Source organism: Phascolarctos cinereus, unplaced genomic scaffold, assembly GCF_003287225.1.
Source record: "Phascolarctos cinereus isolate Bilbo 61053 unplaced genomic scaffold, phaCin_HiC Scaffold_5;HRSCAF=322, whole genome shotgun sequence".
Classification (NCBI taxonomy): domain Eukaryota; kingdom Metazoa; phylum Chordata; class Mammalia; order Diprotodontia; family Phascolarctidae; genus Phascolarctos; species Phascolarctos cinereus.
The window spans coordinates 369,753,894-369,776,162 of NW_027555958.1; the positions used below are offsets into that span (position 1 = coordinate 369,753,894).

General features: G+C 38.3%; 1 long non-coding RNA gene across 1 annotated transcript; it reads left to right on the forward strand.

Annotated features, from left to right (window-relative positions):
• Nucleotides 1–182: 182 nt before the first annotated feature.
• On the forward strand, nucleotides 183–2,082 carry LOC110222743 (uncharacterized). Its single transcript, XR_002328479.2, has 2 exons — nucleotides 183–607; nucleotides 1,099–2,082. It is a non-coding gene; the product is annotated as an uncharacterized LOC110222743 (long non-coding RNA).
• Nucleotides 2,083–22,269: the final 20,187 nt, after the last annotated feature.

Genomic DNA, 22,269 nt, shown 5'->3' on the forward strand with positions numbered 1-22,269 from the left:
AAGCCCAGCTCCTGGAGAAGGCTCTGGCCGGCCCCCAAGCCAGGCCGGGCAAAGCCACGGGCGGGGCGGGGCGGGGCCGGGCCAGGCGAGGGCTGCTCTGGCGCCCTTACATGGAGAAGGAGGCGCGCTGGGGGCTCGCGTTTGCCACCCGAGTTGAAGGTGGAGTTGGGGGGCAGGGGCGGGGGCGGGACTCTTTGCAGTCGCTGGGGCGGAAGGAACTCGGGTCAGTCGAAGGGAAGGGAGGTCCGTGAGACGGCCGCCTTCAGTCTGGAGGAGGAGGTGGGAGAGGCTGCTTCAGCCGCGCAGGCGGAGCGCCGAGGGTGGGGTGGGGAGGAGACTGGGAGGTGGTCTGCCGTGCAGCCCCATCTGTTCCCGGATGGATGCTATGGGGTCCAGTTCCCGACCCCGGGGCTTCTCTGCGGGCTGAGCCACAACCGTCCAGCTTCCATTTGCTCCTCACTGGGTCTGGGTCCTGAGCCTCAGCCCGTGAGAAGGATAGGCTTCCTTCCGCTCGCTCTCCTGTTAAGCCAACAACTACCCCCCAAAGTGAGATCTTATTCATTTTGTTAAGCCTTTTGCCGGGTCCTACACCTGGAGGCCGAGGAAGGTGAGAAGGTGTTTCTGGGCTGGGTCACTCGGTTGTGTGTTGTCTGGATTTCCTTCTTTTCTCTCTTCTTCCTCACTCCTTTCGTTTTTTTCTTCTTGTTATTTAATATTTATGGAGTGACTGAGAAAGGGGGAAGATAAGATTTGGAAAGGCTCCCAGCCCTGTTGGCTCAGAGTCAGTCCTTTACAGACAAGCCAGTTGGAGGAAGGCAGTGAGATGAGGAGTCGGGGTGTAGCCCTAATCTAGAAGTGAAGAAAGAGCTGTTTTCTGGAGGTGTTTTTCAGTCCTGAAGTGACCCTTTGAGGTGTCGGCTCAAAGTGATGAAAGAAGTTACGCCAGGCAAAAGAAAACAGCGTGGGAGAATGCCCGTCAGTGTATCTCGTTCCTACTCACACACCTCCACTCCTTGACTATTTCGTAGAGTAGGTGAAAAAGGAAAGGATTCACGCGAGCATTATCAGTGTTTTGATAAAAGCTTTGTTTTTTCCTAGATTGGGGGAGGAGTGAAGAGGAATCTTCCAAAGGTTTTGGACTTTGAAGCTCTTCTGGACTTAAGGGTTTGGAATTCAAGCTCTGACACTCTAGAACCTTGACAGTAATTTTTAATAAGACCTTGGGAAAATTGGCTCATACTGGTCAAACTCAGTGGTATCAGAATAATTTGTAAATGAAGTTTTAATTTTTTGATCTAGATATAATTTCCTAGAAAGATTATTTTTATGTATAAGTGTTTTGAATTCTAATGGAAAATATCCCCTTTTCATAGAGGTAGCCTAATTTAACACAAGAAGGTTGCTTCTATATTAAGAACCTGCTAAATGTGGTAGGTTCTAGGGTTTATAGACGATACAAAGATTCAATTCAACAAGGATAAGTTGTAAGAAATTTCCCAGACACTTTGGGATTGAGGATACAAAGAAAAATGAAAACAGTTCCAACACTCATGGAGTAACGTTTTACTGGAAATAAGACATCACCTCTGATTTAATTCATAATGCTTCAGGGAGCAAAAACACTGATATACAACGCTGTGTAATAAATATAGTGCTGAATGTATTAAGCATAAAATGCTATGTAAGGTATGAAAAGGAGAAAAGTTACTTAGGTTTTTTGGAGAATATAGTTGAGCTAAGTCGTCAAAGATAAACCTTTCAGCAGTCGGATGGTTTAGGATCTCAGAGCTAACTAAAAAGGTACGGTGACATAGCTTGCCCAATCTTGCTGGACTGGGCACTCCCACATCCTTTGTCTGCAAACAAAGCAGAACAGGTGCTCTCATGCAGATTCTGTACACATATGTGTTCCAAGTGTCTTTACTGTGCCATCCTTAAGTATATGCCACAAAAAGACTCAAAGTGGCTCTAGCAATTCTGATTCTATCCAAGTTTTACATCGCAAGAGTCTCTAATTGCTTCATGGCAAGGGTCTTTTAATATTCGCTAACTCATTCAACAATAAATATTTATTGACCATTATGTATAAGTCATTTTGTCTGTTTTATACAGTGGGGACCTGCAATTAAGTTCAAACAAATATTAAGTTCTTACATGGAAGGCAGTGTGCTACACCAAGATATATAAATCATAGTCCTTACTCTCAAGGGATTTATAGTTTAGGAAAAGAGATAAGATAGCACAGCAACTATAATAGGAGGGAAAATGTGTTAAGTGTTATATGAGAGAGACAAAAAGTGTTATGAAACTAGAGGAACTAAGTTTTACATCTGGTTAGGGGAATCAGGGAAAGCTTGAGGGAGATGGTATTTTGTCTGGGCCTTGAAGAATTTTTACTATGGACACTATGCAAAGTGGAGGGGATAACATTAAGGACAGTTTATAGATACAAAAAGGACATATTTCAGGAACGGCAATTAGTCCAGTTTGGGAGTTAGAGTACATGAATGTGCAAAAGAATAGTAAGAAGATTACTGACAAAGGGGTCAAGAAAATGACTGAGACAATGTACTCTTACATCAGGTTGCCTACGTTAAGCCCCTTGAGACAGAGCTGTAGTCTTTTGGGCACCACTCAGTAACTTTTAGACTGAAGCGAAGGATCATAGAACTAGAGGAGACCTTAGAGACCTATATAGAGTCTCTTTATTTTTCCAAGGGGAACTTGGAACTCAGGGAAGTTAAGGGATTTGCTCAAGGCCACAAGTTTGTGGCAGAACCAAGACTGGAGTCAAGGTATTCAAACTCAGTCTGGTGACTGCATCTTCTTTATGTTACATTTAAAAATGCTCTCTCCCTCCTCCAAAACCTGGTAGCATTAATTTTCTGGATTATTAATGTCTTACATGCCCAGCTAAATTTAAAACTTCTTGAGAGAATGGATGGTGTCTTTATTCATTCAACAAGTATTTATTAAGCACGTATATGCTGGGCATCCTACTACCTGCTGGGCCTCAGACAAAAACAATAGCTCTTGCCCTACTTTCTGTTGAGTTCTACCCAGACCAGCAACTGTCTATTGGACTTTTCCAGCTGAATGTCCTATTAGCATCTCATTTTAATCATGTCCAAAACAGAACTCATCATTTCCCCCAAATTCATCCCTCTACCTAACTTCCCTATGGTACCTTTGGGAGTACAGCCATCCTTTTAGTCACACAATTTCACAGCCTTAGATTCCTACTTGACTGTTTCTTCTCCCTCATCCATTTCCCCATATATATTTAGTCTTTTGATTTACCCCCACAGTTCACATTTATCCCCTCCTTTACAGTCACAACTGCCATCCTACTTTAGACCCTCATCAGCTCCTAAACTATATCAATAGCCTCCTGTTGGTCTTCCAATCCATTTTCACACAGCTACCAAAGTAGTGTATCCTAAAGTACAGGTCTTAATATGTCACTATCTCGTCTGAGAAGGTACAAGTAGCTTCTTTTTACAAACTCTAGGGTTAAATAGACCTCAGATACACAGCTAGGGGTGTATGGGGTGTTTAGGAGGGACTAGCATCTCTGGTGTGAGGGCTTACTGAGCTGTTTTCAGGGCTACTCATCCACCTTTGATGTCCACCTTTCACTCAACTCCTAACTGGCTCCAAGAAGCTGTAGCATGCACAGTGGACGGGCTCATCAGATATACAGCAATAACAACTCAGCAGATGGGCTAAACCAGGTTGAGGGTAACCTACAGGTCTCAAACCTGTGGGTGAGTTAGGGGGATAGCCACCCCAAGTATGTGAACACTTCCTGGGGAATGGGTGGATGAGAACAATTTTGTTCTAATAGCCATGAAGGCGGCTGAAGAAGCTGTTTTGGAACACTTTGAGCTTTGTCAGGCATCAAAGATGTCAAGGTCATCCACTGTATCCCAGACCATTGGCAGTAATTTTGACTTTTGTCTTGTCACTGGACTTCAGTGACTCTGGAAGAGAGCATGAGGCTGATGACTGTGCAACTCTGCCTCACTTAAATCCAATTCACTTGTAAATCAAGACACCATCCCCCGATGTCATGAGAAAGGATAAACAACAGGTCAAATACAAATCCCTGTATTTGGCATTTAAAGCCATTCACAATCTGGTTCTACTCTTCACCCCCATCCCCAATTTACTACATATTACTCATGTTCATACATTCCATGAACCATCTACACTAGGCCACTTGATGTTTGTTGCTCACACACAGAATTCCATCTTCTGTCTCCATTCCTTTGCATAGGTTTCCTTGCATGCCTAGAACATACACTACCTGTTTGAATTCCTAAATTTTTTCAAAGCTCAGTTTAAGGCACCACTCTCTACGTTGTCTTTCCTGCTCCCATCCCACATATTCCCATGTGTTTACATTGTTGGGTTTTCCTTTGGGGGGGGAGGGTGGGACTGCATCTGTGATTTCATTGGTGTAGGGAAAGGAATTAGCATTTATTAAGTACCTGCTGTGTGCCAGTGCTAAATGCTTTGCAGATATTTTTCTTGTTTGATCCTCATAACTCTGTGAGGTAATGCTATTACTATCACCCCCCATTTTACAGTTGAGGAAACTGAAGCAGGCAGAGATGAACTGATTTGTCCAGGGTCACACAACTATTAAGTGTTTGAAGCCAGATTTGAATTCGAATGTTCCTGACTGCCAAGAGCAGCTTTGTGGCACAGTGGATAGAGTGCTGGGTCTGGAATCAAAAAGACCTGGGTGCATATCTGTCCTCAGATACTTACTAGCTGTGTGACCCTGGACAAGTTACCTAAACTTGTTTGTCTCAGTTTCCTCATCTGGAAATGAGCTGGAGAAGGAAAGGGCAAACCACCCCAGTATCTTTGCCAGGAAAACCCAAAAAGGGTTCGTGAAGAGTTGGACACAACTGAATAACAACAACTTGCTGACCTTGGGCCCAGTGTTCTATCCACTGCACCACTTAGCTGCTTCTATAAAAGGGAACTCATGTTGAGGAATGTCTACAACCAGTGCGGTGTGGCACCTGCAATCTGTAGTCTGAGTGGCCTGGGGACACAAAAAAGTTAAGTGACTTGCTCAAGGTAACAGCCCCTATTTGACTTTGAACTTGATTTCATGTATTTCTGACTCAGAAGACAGCTATATATCCAATACTTCGTGCTGCCTACAAATGCATTTATTTTGTATATGGTTTGTATCTATTATAGATGTGTGTGTCACTTACATGCCCACAGAATGTCAACTCCTTGAGAGCAAGGACTGTTTTTATCTTTGAATCACTAGCAAAATGCTTAACATATAGTAGGTGCTTAATAAATGCCTGTTGATTGATTGACTCAAAGAACTTGCATTCTATTTGGGGAAAGCAATATTCACAGAAAATGTACTGCATGTACATATATACATACATATATATGTGCATAAAGTAGTTACAAAGTAACTTCTGGAAGTTGAGTACTAGCATATGGTGGAATCTGAGTCAGTTTTTTGTAGGACCTCAGCTAAACACCTCCAGGAAGCTAGAAACTTTTTGAGGCGGAGATTTGATAGTGCATTCCAAGCATCTCCATGTTAGTACAAAGATGGGAGATGGAACATTGTGTGTGAGGAGCAGCAAAAAAGGCCATTTTGGCTGAGCCAAAATGTGAAAGTAATGTGCAGTAAACATGGAGAGGAAAGCTGGGACCAAACTGTAAGAGACTATTTAAATGTCAAACAGGAGTTTGTATTTTATCTGAGAGGTAGAAGGGAACTGCTAGAACAGGGGAATGACATGGTCAAACTTTGGCTTTAGGAATATCAGTTTGGCATACTATACTTTGTATTCCCAGCGTCCAGCATCTAGTAGATAATAAATGTTTGATGATGATTATAGCTTTTATAGGGATAGATGATAGGGAACCATCTAGTATTCTGAACTAGGGATATCTGCTTTAAACAGTACCTGACATAAGATTTAAACATGGACAGAGAAAGATAGCTGTGCTTACTGTTGATTATAGAAAATAAATATTTCCTTGAAATCCTTTAAATTGTTTAATGCCTTTTTCCAGAGACTGTAGATGGGATGCAGGTACTTTGATCTGTAGCTATTTTAGATTCTTAGTTTTAGGAGCTGCCAGAGTAGGAGGTCTAACAAGGGACCATCAAGGAGGGTATGGATGCCTCCAGAATAAAAAAGACCTAACATCCATGTAAGCAACTTGAGTCGACAGATTGTAGACTTTGCACTCCTTTTGTAACAGCTTCCTGTTTTTCAACAGATTCCCTTGGCTTTTATCCCTGATTTGCAATTGGCCTACCTCTTGTCTCAGCCCCTGCTTCTGGTAACACTCACTATTCTTTGGATTCCATCCTTCTCTTCTAGTCTCCAACATCAGCTTCCTCTACCCCTAAAGAGGATTACTCTTCTCCTGACCTGAATATTGCCCCAATTACTGTAATGTTCTGGTTCAGCTTCATATCTCCCATAATAGATAGCAGTGCTCTAGTTTTTTAATTTATTTTGCTTTTACTTCCTTGGCAAGGATAAAGTAATATTCCAAGGGGTTTCTTTACATACAGTGACAGTATCTGTTTCCTCTTTGAATCTGATTCCTAGGAGTAATGTAACTTTATCCAGCCTTCATAGAAAAGATTCTGTTCTTATGTTTTGAACAAAGATACTTGTGTTTACTTCTTTCCTAACCTCTAATATAAGGCTTTCTATATAGGTACTTAGTGTTTGTTGAATTAAATTATGAAATTCAGTAGGTATAAATATAAAGTCTTACATTTGAGGTTCAAAGAGTCAGCTATACAAGTACAAGGTAAGAGGCATTGTTTATGGTTTTTCAAAAACAAAATCTAGCGCTTTTAGTGCACTGCAAGTTCAGTGAATCAGTAATGTTATATGACAGCCAAAACAATATGATCTGGGGCAGTTTTAAGAGAGCTGCAGTTTCCGGAGTTAGGAGTGGATAGTCCCTCTGTACTCTTCCTAGTCAGATTGCATCTGGAAGATCACATTCATTTCTAGGCACCACAGTTGAAGAAGGACATTAATAAACCGAAGAACATCCGGAGGAGGGCAACAAGAAGGACGAAGAGATTGCAGTCCGTGTCATAGACAAATCAGTTGAAACAACTGGGGATTTTAGACATGGAGAAGACTGGGAGGTAAGCATGGGGAGACATGATGCCTGTGTTCAAGTTTTTAGAGGGCTGTTATATGGAAGAGAAATTATATTTTTGTTTGTCTTCAGAAGAAAAAGCCAGGAGCAATGTGTACAAATGACAGTGTCAAATTTAGACTTGATCTCAGGAAAAAACTTTTTAAATCTTATTTAATATTTTATTTTTCCCAATTACATGTAAAAACTTTAACGTTCTTTTTTCGCAGATTTTGAGTTCCATATTCTCTCTGTCTCTCTCTCTCTCTCTCTCTCTCTCTCTCTCTCTCTCTCTCTCTCTCTTTCTTTCTCTCTCTCTCCCTCCCTCCCTCCCTCTCCCTTTCTCCCACTCTCCCTGTGACCCGCAGTTGAGAAGGCAAGCAATTTGAGATAGGTTATACATGAGCAGTCATGCAAAACACTTTCCACGTAAGTCATTCCGTGAAAGAAAACACAGATGAAAGAAAAAACCCTGAGAAAAATAAAGAAAGTAAAGAAAAAGTATCTTTGATTTACATTCAGGGTGTGTCAGTTCTTTCTCTGGAGATGGACAGCACCTTTTATCATAAGTTCTACAGAATTGTCTTAGAATAGCTAAGTTATTCATAGGAGATCATCATAGAATGTTGCAGTTACTATGTGCAGTGTTCTCCTGATTCTGCTTATTTCATTTTGCATCAGTTCATGTAAGTCTTCCCATGTTTTTCTGAGAGCACTCTGCTTATCATTTCTTAAAGCACAATAGAATTCTATCACAATCATATACAACTTGTTTAGCCATTCCCCAATTGATGGACATCCCCTTAATTTCCAATTCTTTGCCACCACTAAAAGAGCTGCTGTAAATATTTTTGTACACATAGGTCCTTTTCTTTTCTTTTTTTTATCTCTTTGTGATACAGACCTACTAGTGGTATTGCTTGGTCAGAGGGTATGCATGATTTTATAGCCCTTTGAACATAATTCCAAATTGTACTCCATAATGGTTGAATCAGTATACAACTTCACCAATAGTATATTAGTGTTTTAATTTTCTCACATCCCCTCCAGCATTTGTCATTTTACTTTTCTGTCTTTCCTTTTCATTTTCCAATCTGACAGGTGTGAGGTAGTAGCTCAAAGTTGTTTTAATTTGCATTTCTCTCATCAGTAGTGATTTAGAGCATTTTTTAAAATATGACTATAAATAACTTTGGTTACTTTGTCTGAAAACTACCTGTTCATATCCTTTGACCATTTGTCAATTGAGGAATGGCTCTTATTTCTATAAATTTGACTCAGTTTTCTATATGTTTGAGAAATGAAGTTTTTATCAGAGAAACCCATTGTAAAAATTTTTTTTGAAGTAATGATTACCAACTATGTATTTCCCTCCATTCTATTTTCCACCTGTTTATCCTACTCACTTTACTTTTACCCTGTCCATTCTCAGAAGTGTTTTGCTTCTGACTTTTACCTCTCCAAAATTGCCCTCCCTTTTATCAACTTTCCCTCCCACCCACTGAGTGTGTATATTATTCTCTCTTTGAGCCAATTCCAATGAGAATAAGGTTCATGTGCTACCCTCCCTGCTTCCCCCATTTTCTTCTCCATTGTAAAATCTCTCTCAGGCCTCTTTTATGTAAGATAATTTATCCCATTTTACCTCTCCCTTTCCCCTTCATCCAGTGCATTCTTCTTTCTCTTTCCTCAATTTTATTTTTTTAGGCTAATTATACCATCACATTGAACTCAAACCTCTCCTTTCTGTCTATGTATACTCCTTCTAATTTCCCTAATAGTGAGAGTTTTTAGGAGTAAATAAATATCATTTTCCCATGTAGGAATATAAACAGTTTATCCTTATCAAATCCTTCATAATTTCTCTTTCCTGTTTACTTTTTTATGCTTCTTTTGCATCTTGCATTTGAAAGTCAGATTTCTCTATTCAGCTCTGGTCTTTTCATCAGGAATGCTTGAAAGTCCTCTATTTCATTGAATTTCCATCCCCTCCCCCAAAGGATTATACTTAATTTTGCTGGACAGCTGACTCTTGGTTGTAATCCTTGCTCTTTTGCCTTCTGGAATATCATGTTCCAAGCCCTCCAGTCCTTTAATGTAGAAGCTGTGAAATCTTGTGTATCCTGATGGGCTCCATGATATTTGAATTGTTTCTTTTTGGCTGCTTGCAGTATTTTCTCACTGATCTGGGAGATCTGTAATTGGGCCATAATATTCCTGAGAGTTTTCATTTTGGTATCTCTTTCAGAAGGTGATTGGTGGATTCTTTCAGTTTCTATCTTACCCTCTGGTTCTAGAATATAAGGGCAGTTTTCCTTGATAATTTCTTTTTTAAAAAATTAATTTATTTATTTTTAGTTTTTAACATTTACTTCTATAAGATTTTGAGTTCTAAATTTTTTCCCCCTCCCCAATACTGTGTACAATCTGATATAGGCTATACATGTATAATCATGTTAAACACATTTCCACATTAGTCATGTTGTAAAGAAGAATTAGAACCAAAGGAAAAAACCACGAAGGAAGAAGCAAAAAAGAAAAAAGAAAATAGTATACTTCATTCTGCATTCAGACTCCTAAGTTATTTCTCTGGATGTAGACAGCATTTTCCATTATGAATCTTTTGGAATTGTCTTAGATCCTTGCATTGCTGAGAGGAGCTAAGTCTATCAAAGTTAGTCATTGCACAATGTGGCTGTTGCTGTGTACAACATTCTCCTGGTTCTTCTCATTTCACTCAGTATCGGTTCACGTAAATCTTTCCAGGTTTTTCTGAAGTCTGCCTGCTCATCATTTCTTATGGAACAATAGTATTCCTTTACATTCATATACTACAATTTGTTCAGCCATTCCCAGTGGACAGGCATCCCCTCAATTTCCAATTCTTGACCACCGCAAAAAGAGTTGCTATAAATGTTTTTGTACATGTGGGTCCTTTTCCTTTTTTTATGGTCTCTTTGGGATAGAGACCTAAAAGTGGTGTTGCTGGGTAAAAGGGTATACATAGTTTTATAGCCCTTTGGGCATAGTTCCAAATTGCTGTCCAGAATGGTTGGATCAGTTCACAACTGTAACAACAGTGCATTAATGTTCAAATTTTCCCACATCTTCTCCAACATTTATCATTTTCCTTTTTTGTCATACTAGCCAATCTGTTAGGTGTGAGGTAGTAGCTTGAAGTGTTTTAATTTGCATTTCTTTAATCAGTAGTGATTTAGAGCATTTTTTTTGTATGACTATAGATAGCTTTAATTTTTTTTATCTGAAAACTGCCTGTTCGTATCCTTTGACCATTTATCAGTTGGGGAATGATTTGTATTCATATAAATTTGACAGAGTTCTCTGTATATTTTAGAAATGAGGCCTTTATTAGAAATACTGGCTGTAAAACTTTTTTCCCAGTTTTCTGCTTCCCCTCTAATCTTGGTTGCATTGGCTTTGTTTGTGCAAAACCTTTTTAATTTGTTGTAATGAAAATTATCCTTTTTGCATTTCATAATGTTTTCTGTGTCTTGTTTGGTCATAAATTCTTCCATTTTCCATAGATCTGACAGATAAACTATTCTTTGCTCTCCTAATTTGTTTATAGTATCAGCCTTTATATCTAAATCGTGTACCCATTTTGACCTTATCTTGGTATACAGTGTAAGATGATGGTCCATGCCTAGTTTCTGCCACACTGTTTTCCAGTTTCCCCAGCAGTTTTTGTCAAATAGTGAGTCCATATCCCAGAAGCTGGAGTCTTTGGGTTTATTAAACAATATATTACTATAGCAATTGACTACTATGTCTTGTGTACCTAACCTGTTCCACTGATCCACTGATCTATTTCTTAGCCAGTATCAAGTAATTTTGATGATTGTTGCTTTATAATACAGTTTAGATCTGGTATGGCCTTCCCTTGTATTTCTTTTCATTAATTCCCTTGATATTCTGGACCTTTTGTTTTTCCAGATGTATTTTGTTATTATTTTTTCTAGCTCGATAAAATAGTTTTTTGGTAGTTTGATTGGTATGGCATTGAATAAGTAAATTAATTTAGGTAGAATTGTCATTTTTATTATATTAGCTCGGCCTACCTATGAGCAACTGATATTTTTCCAGTTTTTTAGATCTGACTTTATTTGTGTGAAAAGTGTTTTGTAATTGTGTTCATATAATTCCTGGGTTTGTCTTGGCAGGTAGACGCCCAATTATTTTATATTGTCCACAGTTACTTTAAATGGAATTTCTCTTCCTATCTCTTACTGCTGGGCTTTGTTAGCAACAGAAATGCTGATGATTTATGTGGCTTTATTTTATATCCTGCAACTTTGCTAAAGTTATTAATTATTTCAAGTAGTTTTTTAGTTGATTGTCTAGGATTCTGTAAGTACACCATCATATCTTTTGCAAAGAGCAATAGTTTTGTTTCCTCATTGCCTATTCCAATTCCTTCAATTTCTTTTTCTTCTCTTATTGCTAAAGTTAATATTTTTAGTACAATATTGAATAACAGTGGTGATAATGGTCATCCTTGTTTCACCCTGATCTTGTTGGAAATTCTTCTAGTTTATGCACATTGCATATAATACTTGCTGATGATTTTAGATAGATGCTACTTATCCTTGATAATTTCTTGAAAAATGATGTCTGTGCTTTTTTAAAAAATCATATCTTTCAGGTTGTCCAGTAATTCTTAAATTATCGCTCCTTGGGGCAGCTAGGTGGCACAGTAGATAGAGCTCTGGCCTTGAAGTCAGGAGGACCTGAGTTCAAATCTGGCCTCAGACACTTGATGCTTACTAGCTGTGTGAACCCTGGGTAAGTCACTTAACCCCAAATGCCTCACCAAAAAAGCAAAAAAAAAAATTATCTCTCTTGGTTCTGTTTTCCAGGTCAGTTGTTTTTCTGATGAGCTATTTCACATTTTCTTCTATTTTTTCACTTTTGATTTTGTTTGATTGTTTCTTGATGTCTCACAAAGTCATTAACTTCCATTTGCCCAATTCTAACTTTTAAGGAATTATTTTCTTTGGTGAGCTTTCATACATCCTTTTCCCTTTGGCCAATTCTGCTTTTTAAGGAGTTCTTCTCTTCAGTGAATTTTTTTATATCTTCTTCCATTTGACCAATTCTACTTTTCAAGGCATTCTTCTCTTCATTGGATTTTTGTACCTCTTTTACTATTTGGCCTATTCTGTTTTTTAAGGTGTTATTTTCTTCAGCATTTTTTGTGCCTCCTTTATCAAGTTGTTGACTCTTTTTTCATAATTTTCTTCTATTACTTTCATTTTTCTTCCCCATTTTCCCTCTATCTCTCTTAACTTGATTTTACAAATGCTTTTTGAGTTCTTCCATGGCCTGAGACAAATTCATATGTTTCTTTGAGGCTTTGGATGCAGTAATTTTGACTTTGTGTTTTGATTTTCCTTATCACCATGGTAGCTTTCTATAGTCATATTTTTCTGTTGTTTGCTCATTTTTCCAGTTTATTTCTTCATTTTTAACTCTGTGTTAAAGTGGTGCTCTGCTTCTCCTTAGCTTCGGGTTTTTTGTCCAGCTGTTTTCAGAGGCAGTTCTGGGGACCTGTTAAGTTTTTGGCTTTTCCAAGGTGGTATGATCTAGGGAGAGGTATGTTAACCACTCTCCTGTACTGTGTACTTGTTTGTGAGCAACCACAAGCACTCTTTTCAACCCTGGAATTGTGACTAGGGTCCCTGCCCCACTGTGGCTGAAATCTCTGCTGTGCTAGTGCTACTCTTCACACTGGGACTAAGACCCAGGACTAAGACCCAGATCCAAGACTTCAGCATAAGAAAAAACATAACAAAACAAATAGTGCAGTGCATTAGGAAAAGAAGTGCCAAATTTTGTGTCACTGAGCATAAATAGCAAGAGGGTTGAGAGAAAGGGAAATCATTGGTCAGGAATGCCTGCAGAAGGCAGGTTCATGGAGTAAATAGGATCTGAGCTGGTCCTTAACAAATTAGTAGGATTGGGAGGCAGTGAAATTTTAGACAAATGGAAAAGTATATGGTGATCAATCAGACATCTTGTCAGTGTGACAAGAATTCCCCCTCCTTCCTAAATTACCATATGTGTACTGGAAAGAAGCCAGGTCTGGCTAGGGGCAGAGAAACAAATATAAGTGAGTTTCAGTTATCCTGATACTCATGTCACATTACTATTCATGTGAAATCTGCCAGCATTTGCTCTGTAGTTAAGCTGGTGTTCAAGAAACCTCTGCCAGAATTAGGAACAGAAGTAACAATAATAATAATAATAATAATAAATAACAATAGCTAACATTTATATAGCATTTTAAAGTTTGCTAAGAGCTTTACCTATTTTATCTTATTTGATCTTTAACAATCTTGTGAGGTAGATGTTATTATCTCTGTTTTACAGATGAAGAAACAGGCTGGGAGAAGTTAAGTGACTTGCTCAAAATCAGAAAGTTAGTAAGTATCTTAGGTAAAAGAGTTGAACCTAAGTCTTTCTTGCTACTGCTGCAAAACTATTGACTACAACACCTATCTGCATTAAAAAAGAAAAAAAAAAGACTGAGAATGGGGTAGTGATTTATATGTTTTCTAAGGATTAGTATAGGTAAGTCTGTGGAGGCTTACCACCAAATTAGCCTCTGGGTGATGAATTTTGCTTCCAAAGCTAAATTTTAAAATACCTTTCCAGCTGAGGCATTCACCAAAGAGGCTATGAGCATACTGATATAATATGACCTTAAAGCAAAATGACAATCCAGGATTTGTTTTAATTACGTTTACATGAAAAATAACATTCATAGCCAATACTAGATTGTGTGACACCTTAGAGGAACAAAGGTTGTTTGAGGTACATTCGATTTGAATTTAATGTCCTTGTTGGTCTACATGAAACAAGTGATGCTAGAAAGTAAATTTTGTGCTCAGACTTTTTTCAAAGTACTTTCCTCTCTTGTTATACCTTACCCTCTCCATACTATATTTTAATGTAGTATATGCTGTAAATTGAATATAGTCTATACCAGAGATGGAGAATCTGTGGCCTCAAGACCACATGTGGCCCTCTAGGTCCTTAAGTGCAGCCCTTTGACTAAATCCAAACTTCACAGAACAAATTCCCTTAATGAAAGTATTTGTTCTATAAAACTTAGACTCAGTCAAAAGGCCATACCAGAGGACCTAGAAGGCAATGTGTAGTCTCGAGTCCGAAGGTTCCCCATTCTGGTCTATGCTGTAAAAGTTTTCAACTTCTAAGAATTTTCTCTGTCAGCTCCTGAAAGTAGGGTTTTTCAAATGTGTGAACAATCTTTTTCTTTCTTTTTTTTTTATTTTGAAAGTTACTGATAAAAAAAAAGACTTATTTGGAAGAGACCTTAGGACACTAATACACTGTTGGTAGGGTTGTGCACTAATTCAACCATTCTGGAGAGCAATTTGGAACTATGACCAAAGGGATATAAAACTGCATACCCTTTGATCCAGCAATACCATTACTAGGTCTGTATCCCAAAGAGATTTGTATTATTTGTACAGAAATATTTATAGCAGCTCTTATTGTAGTGGCAAAGAATCAGGAGTTGAGGGGATGCTCATCAATTGAGGAATGGCTGAACAAGTTGCGGTATATGTGATGTAATATCAACAGGATGATTTCAGAAAAACCTGGAAAGACTTATACAAACTGATGCAAAGCGAAGTGAGCAGAACGAGGAAAACATTACATACAGTTATAGCAATATTGTATGATGATCAACTGTGAATGACTTAGCTATTCTCAGCAATATAATGATTCGAGACAATTGCAAAGGACTCATGATAAAAAAAGCTATCCACCTCCAGAAGAAGAACTGATGGAGTCTGAATTTAGATTGAAGCATACTAGTTTTCACTTTCTATATATTTTTTTTTTTTGGTCTGTGTCTTTTACAACATGAGTAATATGGACATATGTTTTACATGATTGCACATGTATAATCTGTATCAGATTGCTTAATATCACAGGGAGTTTAGTGGGGGAGAAAATTTAAAAATTAAAATTTTAAAAATGAATGTTAAAATTGTCTTTATATGAAATTGGGAAAAATATTATTTTTTTAAAAAGGAAAAGACCTTAGGAGTTATCTAGAACAGTAATTTCCAAAGTGAGGATCATGACTGCAAGGAGTATATGATAAACAAATTGGAGGGTAGAAGATTAGGTTACATATCATATTTCCCACATAGCCAAATTCAGATGCTTTTCTCCTACACAACCCCACCATTCCTCATGCCCATTATTGTACCATGCAGGGCCATACAAATTCCCAAATCTCTGCTCTTCTGCACCAAGTGTAGGCCCTTGAGGGTGGTTATACCCTGACCATGACCTAGGCATGTGCACCCCCAGAATACCCACTCCCTGGCCCTCAGATTCCCTTGAAGAGAGTCCTCAGGGGCTCTACTCTATGTGACAGTGTCCAGTAAGAACTATGAACCCTCCTTTTGTGTTTTGACAGAATCAGTTGCATAGGAGGAGTAGGCATGCTTATCTGATAAAACCCAACTTAAATACAGTCTTCATTTCAGTTAAAAACAACAAATATGTGTCAACAACAGCATCTGAACCCATATCCTCCTAAATTCAAGTTCACTATGCCATACTAAGCATATAACAGTGGAAATAGGAAGAATCACCCAACAACTGGTTGAGTTAATAGCATTCCACTATGAAGTAAAAGGAAAACCTCTGTTAACCATAAAATTTTGTTTTCTGAAAGAAATACCATGTAGAAATCAACAGGATGTTAAATAAAAAAGGTTTAAATATTAACAAGTTTCTAGGAGTTCTCTGTATACATAGCACACACTCAAAATCTGACCACATTGAGAAAGAATCAAAAATTACTGATGAGGGGAAAGGGAAGGAACCAGGAAGTACCTCTTGTAGAAGGTAGGATTTGATCTGAGACTTGAAGAAGCCAAGGAAACCAGGAGGCATAGGTAAGGAAAAGCCTGGGGCAAAGCCAGTGAAAGTAAATGGATTCTGGACATGGAATGAAAGTGTCACCAGATTATAGAGGGGAGGGATGTGAAAGGAGACAGAAAAGGTAGGAAGGGGCTAAGTTGTGAAGGGCTTCAAAAGCCAAACAGAATTTTATATTTGATCTCAGAGGTAATGAGAATATATATACGAGAAATGTGAAACTACACAGATGGCAACAGAATCATTTTGTAAGAATGAGTGAGGAGTCAAGAATGAAACCAGACTATATAGAATTACGTTAAGCATTTATTAAGTGCCTACAGAGGGCCAGGCCCTGTACCAAGCACTGGAGATACAAAGAAAGACAAAAAACAGTTCCTGTCCTCAAGGAGCTCAAAATCTAATTAAGGCAACAACATGCAACCAACTATGTACAAACAAGATACGTGCAGAATAAATTAAGGATCGGTGGTATCAGAGAGAATGCACCGATAAGGAGGACTGAGAAAGGTTTCTTGTAGAAGGTGGATTTTTAGTTGAAACTTGAAGGAAGCCACAGAAGCCAGAAGGTAGAGACAAGGAAGGAGAGAATTCCAGGCATTGGGGACAGCCAGTGAACATACCCAGAGTAGGGAGATGGAATGTCTGTGCGAGGAATGGCAAGGAGGTCAGTGGCACTGAATCGTAGAGTGTATGTCAGTAAGGTGTAAGAAGACTGGAAAGAGAGAATGGGCCAGGTTATGAAAGGTTTTACTAAAAAGATTTTATGTTTGGTCTTGAAGGGAGTAAGGAGCCACTAGAATTTATTAAATGGGGTGCTAGGGGAACTGTGTGTGTGTGCGTGACACAGATCTGTACTTAAGGAAATTTACTCTCATAGATTAGTGCAGGATAGACTGGAGTAGGGCAGGACTTCAGGCAGGGAGACCAGCCAGCAGACTATTGCAATAGTCTAGGATAAAGTGATGAGGGCCTTATGTCAGGATGGCAACAGTATCAGAGGGGAAAAAGGGAAATATATGAGAGATGTTGGGAAGGTAGAAATGACAGATTTGGCAACTAATTGGATATGGGGAGGTGGGGTGAGTGAGCATTAGAAGATGACGCTTAGATTGTCAAGCTGGGTGACTGGGAGAATGGTGGTTCCCTTGATAGTACTAGGGAATTTAGGAAGAGAGGAGGTTTGTTTGGTTTTTTTCTTTTTTTGGAAGGGGAGGGAAATAGAATGAGTTCAGTTTTGATATCTTAAGTTTAGGATGTTTAAGGGACATCCACTTTGAGATGGCCATTGGAAATACAACACTAGGTCAGGACAAGGCTGGATAAATAGAATCACTTGCATAGAGATAATTGAATACATTGTAGGAAGCTGATGAGATCACCAGACAAAATCATACAGAGGAAGAAAAGAGAGCCCAGGACAGAACCTAGTGGACACCCAAAATTATCAGATTATTAGATGAAGATCCATCAAAGAAAATCAAGAGGGAGTGGCCAGGCCGATATGAAGAGAACCAGGAGACAGCAGTGTCACGAAAATCAAGAGAGAAGAAAGTATGCAGGAGAAGAAAATGCTTGACAGTGTTAAGGCCTACAGAGAGGCCAAAAAGGATGAGGATTGAGAAAGAGTCATTAGACTTGGCAATCGAGATCATTGGTGACTTTGGAGAGATAAATTTCTGTGGAATAATAAGATTTCACTATATGAATATGTATATCACACGCAGTACACCCATTCAAATAGTTTTTACTGATAGGTGTGGACAATGAAAAAAAATGCAGACTACTGATTTAGAGCAATGTCTCACCCAATCTAGATGTACCTTCCATGGTATGTCTGACAGGTAGTTATATAATCGCTGCTCAAATACCTTTTAGTTATATAGAAAGTTCAGTACCTCACAAAGCAGCCTAGTTTTGTATTTGAACAGCTTTAATTGTTAGAAAGTACTTCCGTATATTGTTCTTTATTCTGCTTCTAAATTCAGTTCAATTAATCCTTCATTAAGTGACTGCAGCATACAAACAGCCATGCTAAGTGCTAAGAAAAATAAAGTGCCTGACTTCAAGATTAATGCTGGCTGGGAGGAGAGGGAAACAACATGCAACCAGAGGCTGGACTGGTCATTTCAACGGTGTAGGGTGCTCCCAGTGAGAATCTTCCTCTACCAGGGCAGGTCAGCACCTTCTCTTCAATTTATAGGCTTAGAGAGTTTTCTTAGTACTTTGAAAGATTAAGTGATTTGTCTAGGGTCACACACCTAGTATATATCAGGCTGTACTTGAACCCACATTTTCTTGGTCCCAAGGATAGCTCTTTATGATGCCATTCTACCTGTCATCAATTGAAAATATGTTCAGAAAGATATAATGTAATTTCAATAGATAGAAAATTTAACAATTGAAGGGATTGTGAAGGGCCTTTTATAGGAGGCAGTATCTGAGCTATTTTAATGGAAATTCAGGATTCCAAGAGAGAGAGAGAGAGAGAAGTGAGGACACTATGCCTTCCAGATATAGCACCAATCTCCTTTAAGAAGTGATTTGAGGTGGAGGCTGGGGAAAGAAAGCTGCTGGTGAAGCCAAATGGCAAAGTAGAAGGAAGAAATATAGCTGAGCTCTTCCTTCAAATTTCTCCAAACATTTCTAGAGAACTTATCAGACCAAATACTAATGGGAAAAACCAAGAAAAAAACCAGTCATTTGTCCAGCTCAGATTGGTAAAGAGCCAGACAGGTTTGTGGACACTGTTCTGGCTAGGAATGTTCCATGGAGAGCACTCTGATGCCCAGGGACTTTGCTCAAGAGCAAAATGAAGTTTCAGCTCCCTACTAGGGCAATGAGAGCTCATGCAGGGTATAGGAATAGTACTAATTGGCATCAGTTGCTCACTACCTAGTTCTGGATTATAGGCCCAAAGTATATTGAGGAAGAGACTTGGGCCCAGAGGGGAGGAGCAGTTGCAGGCCCTAGCAAGGAGCAGCAAGCAACAGTTTTGGGTCTTGGATTCCAGGATTAGAATGAGTTCTTGGTTCCATCTTCTGTCCCAATCTGAAACCTACAGAAAAGTAAGCAGGGCAGGAATCCCAGACCAAGATGAAGCCTACAGTTCTATCACACAGAACCAGCAGAGATTTCTAGCTGGCTGATTGTGGTTGAGTCCAGAGGTAATCTACCCAAACCCAAGTCAAGAACTTACAGACCTCAGGCACAGACTTCTCCCTGGACCCTACCACCTGGGGATTACTGAAAGTTTGCAAGTTCTCAGCCTAAGCTGTCCTGAGAACTTGGAATAAAACAACATTGAATAATTCCAGAAAGCAGCAGTATCACCATCTGAGCCTGTCCCTTCAGAAGTGTACAGAGTCTGACCCTACTATATAGTCCAAAGTCAGAAAATAGGTGGATGAGTAGGTGGAATGTCCTATACTTCTACATATCAGCCCTAGTTTTCCCCCTTGGAACTCTGTAAAAATAAATCTAGTCACTCTTTGAAGACAGACTTTATGCAAGTTTTGGTGTTGTTTTTTTTTCCTGTTTCAGGCTGAACAGTTTATTCAGTTATTCTCACATGACATTCCCAGCCCCTTCACCATCCTAGTCATTTTCTTAAAGTGTATCAAGGATCATACACTCTGACCAGGTGGGATTTATACCAGGATTGCAGGTCTGATTCAATATTAGGAAAACTATCAGTGTAATTGACCATATCAATAACAAAACCAACAGAAATCATATGATTATCTCAATAGATGCAGAAAAAGCTTTTGACAAAATACAGCACCCATTCCTATTAAAAACACTAGAGAGCACAGGAATAAATGGAACTTCCCTTAAAATGATAAGTAGCATCTATCTAAAACCATCAACAAGTATTATATGTAATGGGGATAAGTTGGAAGCCTTCCCAATAAGGTTGGGGTGAAGCAAGGATGCTTATTATCCCAACTATTAATATTATACTAGAAACATTAGCTATAGCAATAAGAGAAGAAAAAGAAATTGAAGGAATTTGAATAAGCAATGAGGAAACAAAACTATCATTCTTTGCAGATGATATGATGGTATATTTAGAGAATCCTAGACAATCAACTAAAAACTAGTTACAATAATTGACAATTTTAGCAAAATTGCAGGATATAAAATAAACCCATGTAAATCATCAGCACTTCTATATATTACCAACAAAATCCAGCAGCAAGAGATAGAGAGAGAAACCCTATTTAAGATAACTGTAAGACAATATCAAACACTTAAGAGTCTACCTGCCAAGACAAACCCAGGAACCATATGAACACAATTACAAAACACTTTTCACACAAATAAAGTTGCATCTAAACAATTGGAAAAATATCAATTGCTCATGAGTTAGGCTGAACCAATATAATAAAAATGACAATTCTACTTAATTTACTTATTCAGTGCCATACCAGTCAAACTACCAAAAATTATTTTATAGAGCTAGAAAATGTAATAAAAAAATTCACCTAAAGAACAAAAAGTCAAGAATATCAAGGGAATTAATGAAAAAAATGTGAAGAAAAGTGGCCTAGCTGTACTATATCTCAAACCATATTATAAAGTGTTAATCATCAAAACAATCTGATACTGGCTAAGAAATAGAGTGGTGGATCAATGCAATATATTAGGTACACAATACATTGTAGTAAATGACCATGGTAATCTAGGATTTGATAAACGCAAAGACCATATGTGTGTGTGTGTGTGTGTGTGTGTACATACACAACACACATACACACACACACACATATATGCTCTAAATCACTATTGATTAGAGAAATGCAAATTAAAACAAGTCTGAGGTTCTACCTCACACCTATCAAATTGGCTAATATGACAGAAAAGGAAAATGATAACTGTTGAAGAGCATGTTGGAAAATTGGGATACTAATGCATCGTTGATAGAGTTGTGAACTGATCCAGTCATTCTGGAGAACAATTTGGAATTGTGCCCAAAGGGCTATAAAACTGTATGTGCCATTTGATCCAGCAATACCACTACTAGGTCTGTATCCCAAAGAGATTTTTTTTAAAAGGAAAAGGACCTATTTGTACAAAAATATTTATAGCAGTTCTTTTTATGGGGGCAAAGAATTAGGAACTGAGGTGATGCCCATGAATTGGGGAATGGCTCAGCAGTTGTGGCATAAGATTGTAATGGAATATTATTGTGCTATAAGAAATCATGAGCAGAATAATTTCAGAAAAGCCTGGGAAGACTTACACAAAATGATGCAAAGTGAAATGAGCAGAATGAAAATATTGACACAGTAACAGCAATATTGTATGATAATCAACTGTGAATTACTGAACCATTGTCAGTAATATAATGATCCAAGACAATTCCAAAGGAGTCATGATGAAAAATGCTATCCACCTCCAGAGGGAGAACTGATGGAGTCTGAATGCAGATTAAAGCATACTGTTTTTCACTTTCTATATTTTTTCATGGTTTTTTGGTCTATTTCTTTTTTCACAACATGAGTAATATGGAAATATATTTTGCATGATTGCCCATGTATACCTGTATCAAATTGCTTGCCATTTCAGGGATGGAGGAAGGGAGTGAGGGAGAGAATTTGGAACTAAAAATTTTTAAAAATGAAAAAAATTGTCTTTATATGTAATTGGGAAAAAATAAAATATTCAAAAAAGAAAAAGGATTTCATTTAATGGAGCAAAAAAAAATATGTCAATGACTCTCTTAAAATCACCTAGAACTAAACACATCTGTATGGTTTGAAAGTATGATGGAAATGTTAATTCCCCATATTTTATCCAAGACTTAAATATATTGTATACACTTTTCTTTGGTGAGCCCATCTAGGCCTAATGGGATTCAGTCACCTCTGTACTGATGACCCCTAAATCCATATAGCTGCCCTATTTGTCCTTAGCTTAAATCTAGACCACATTTCTGACTGTCTACTGAACATTACAACCTAGATGTCAATACGTTGCAAAAGTTTTCTTTTGATGACACTACTGTTTTCCCATTCAGGCTAAAAAGCTTTATCATGTTTAACTTCTCTCTCCCCCTCCCATATCTAATTAGTCATCAAGACCTGCTTGTCTAAATTCATAATTTCTTTCATTCACATTGTCATCGCCCTAGTGTAAGCCCACATTTACCTCAAT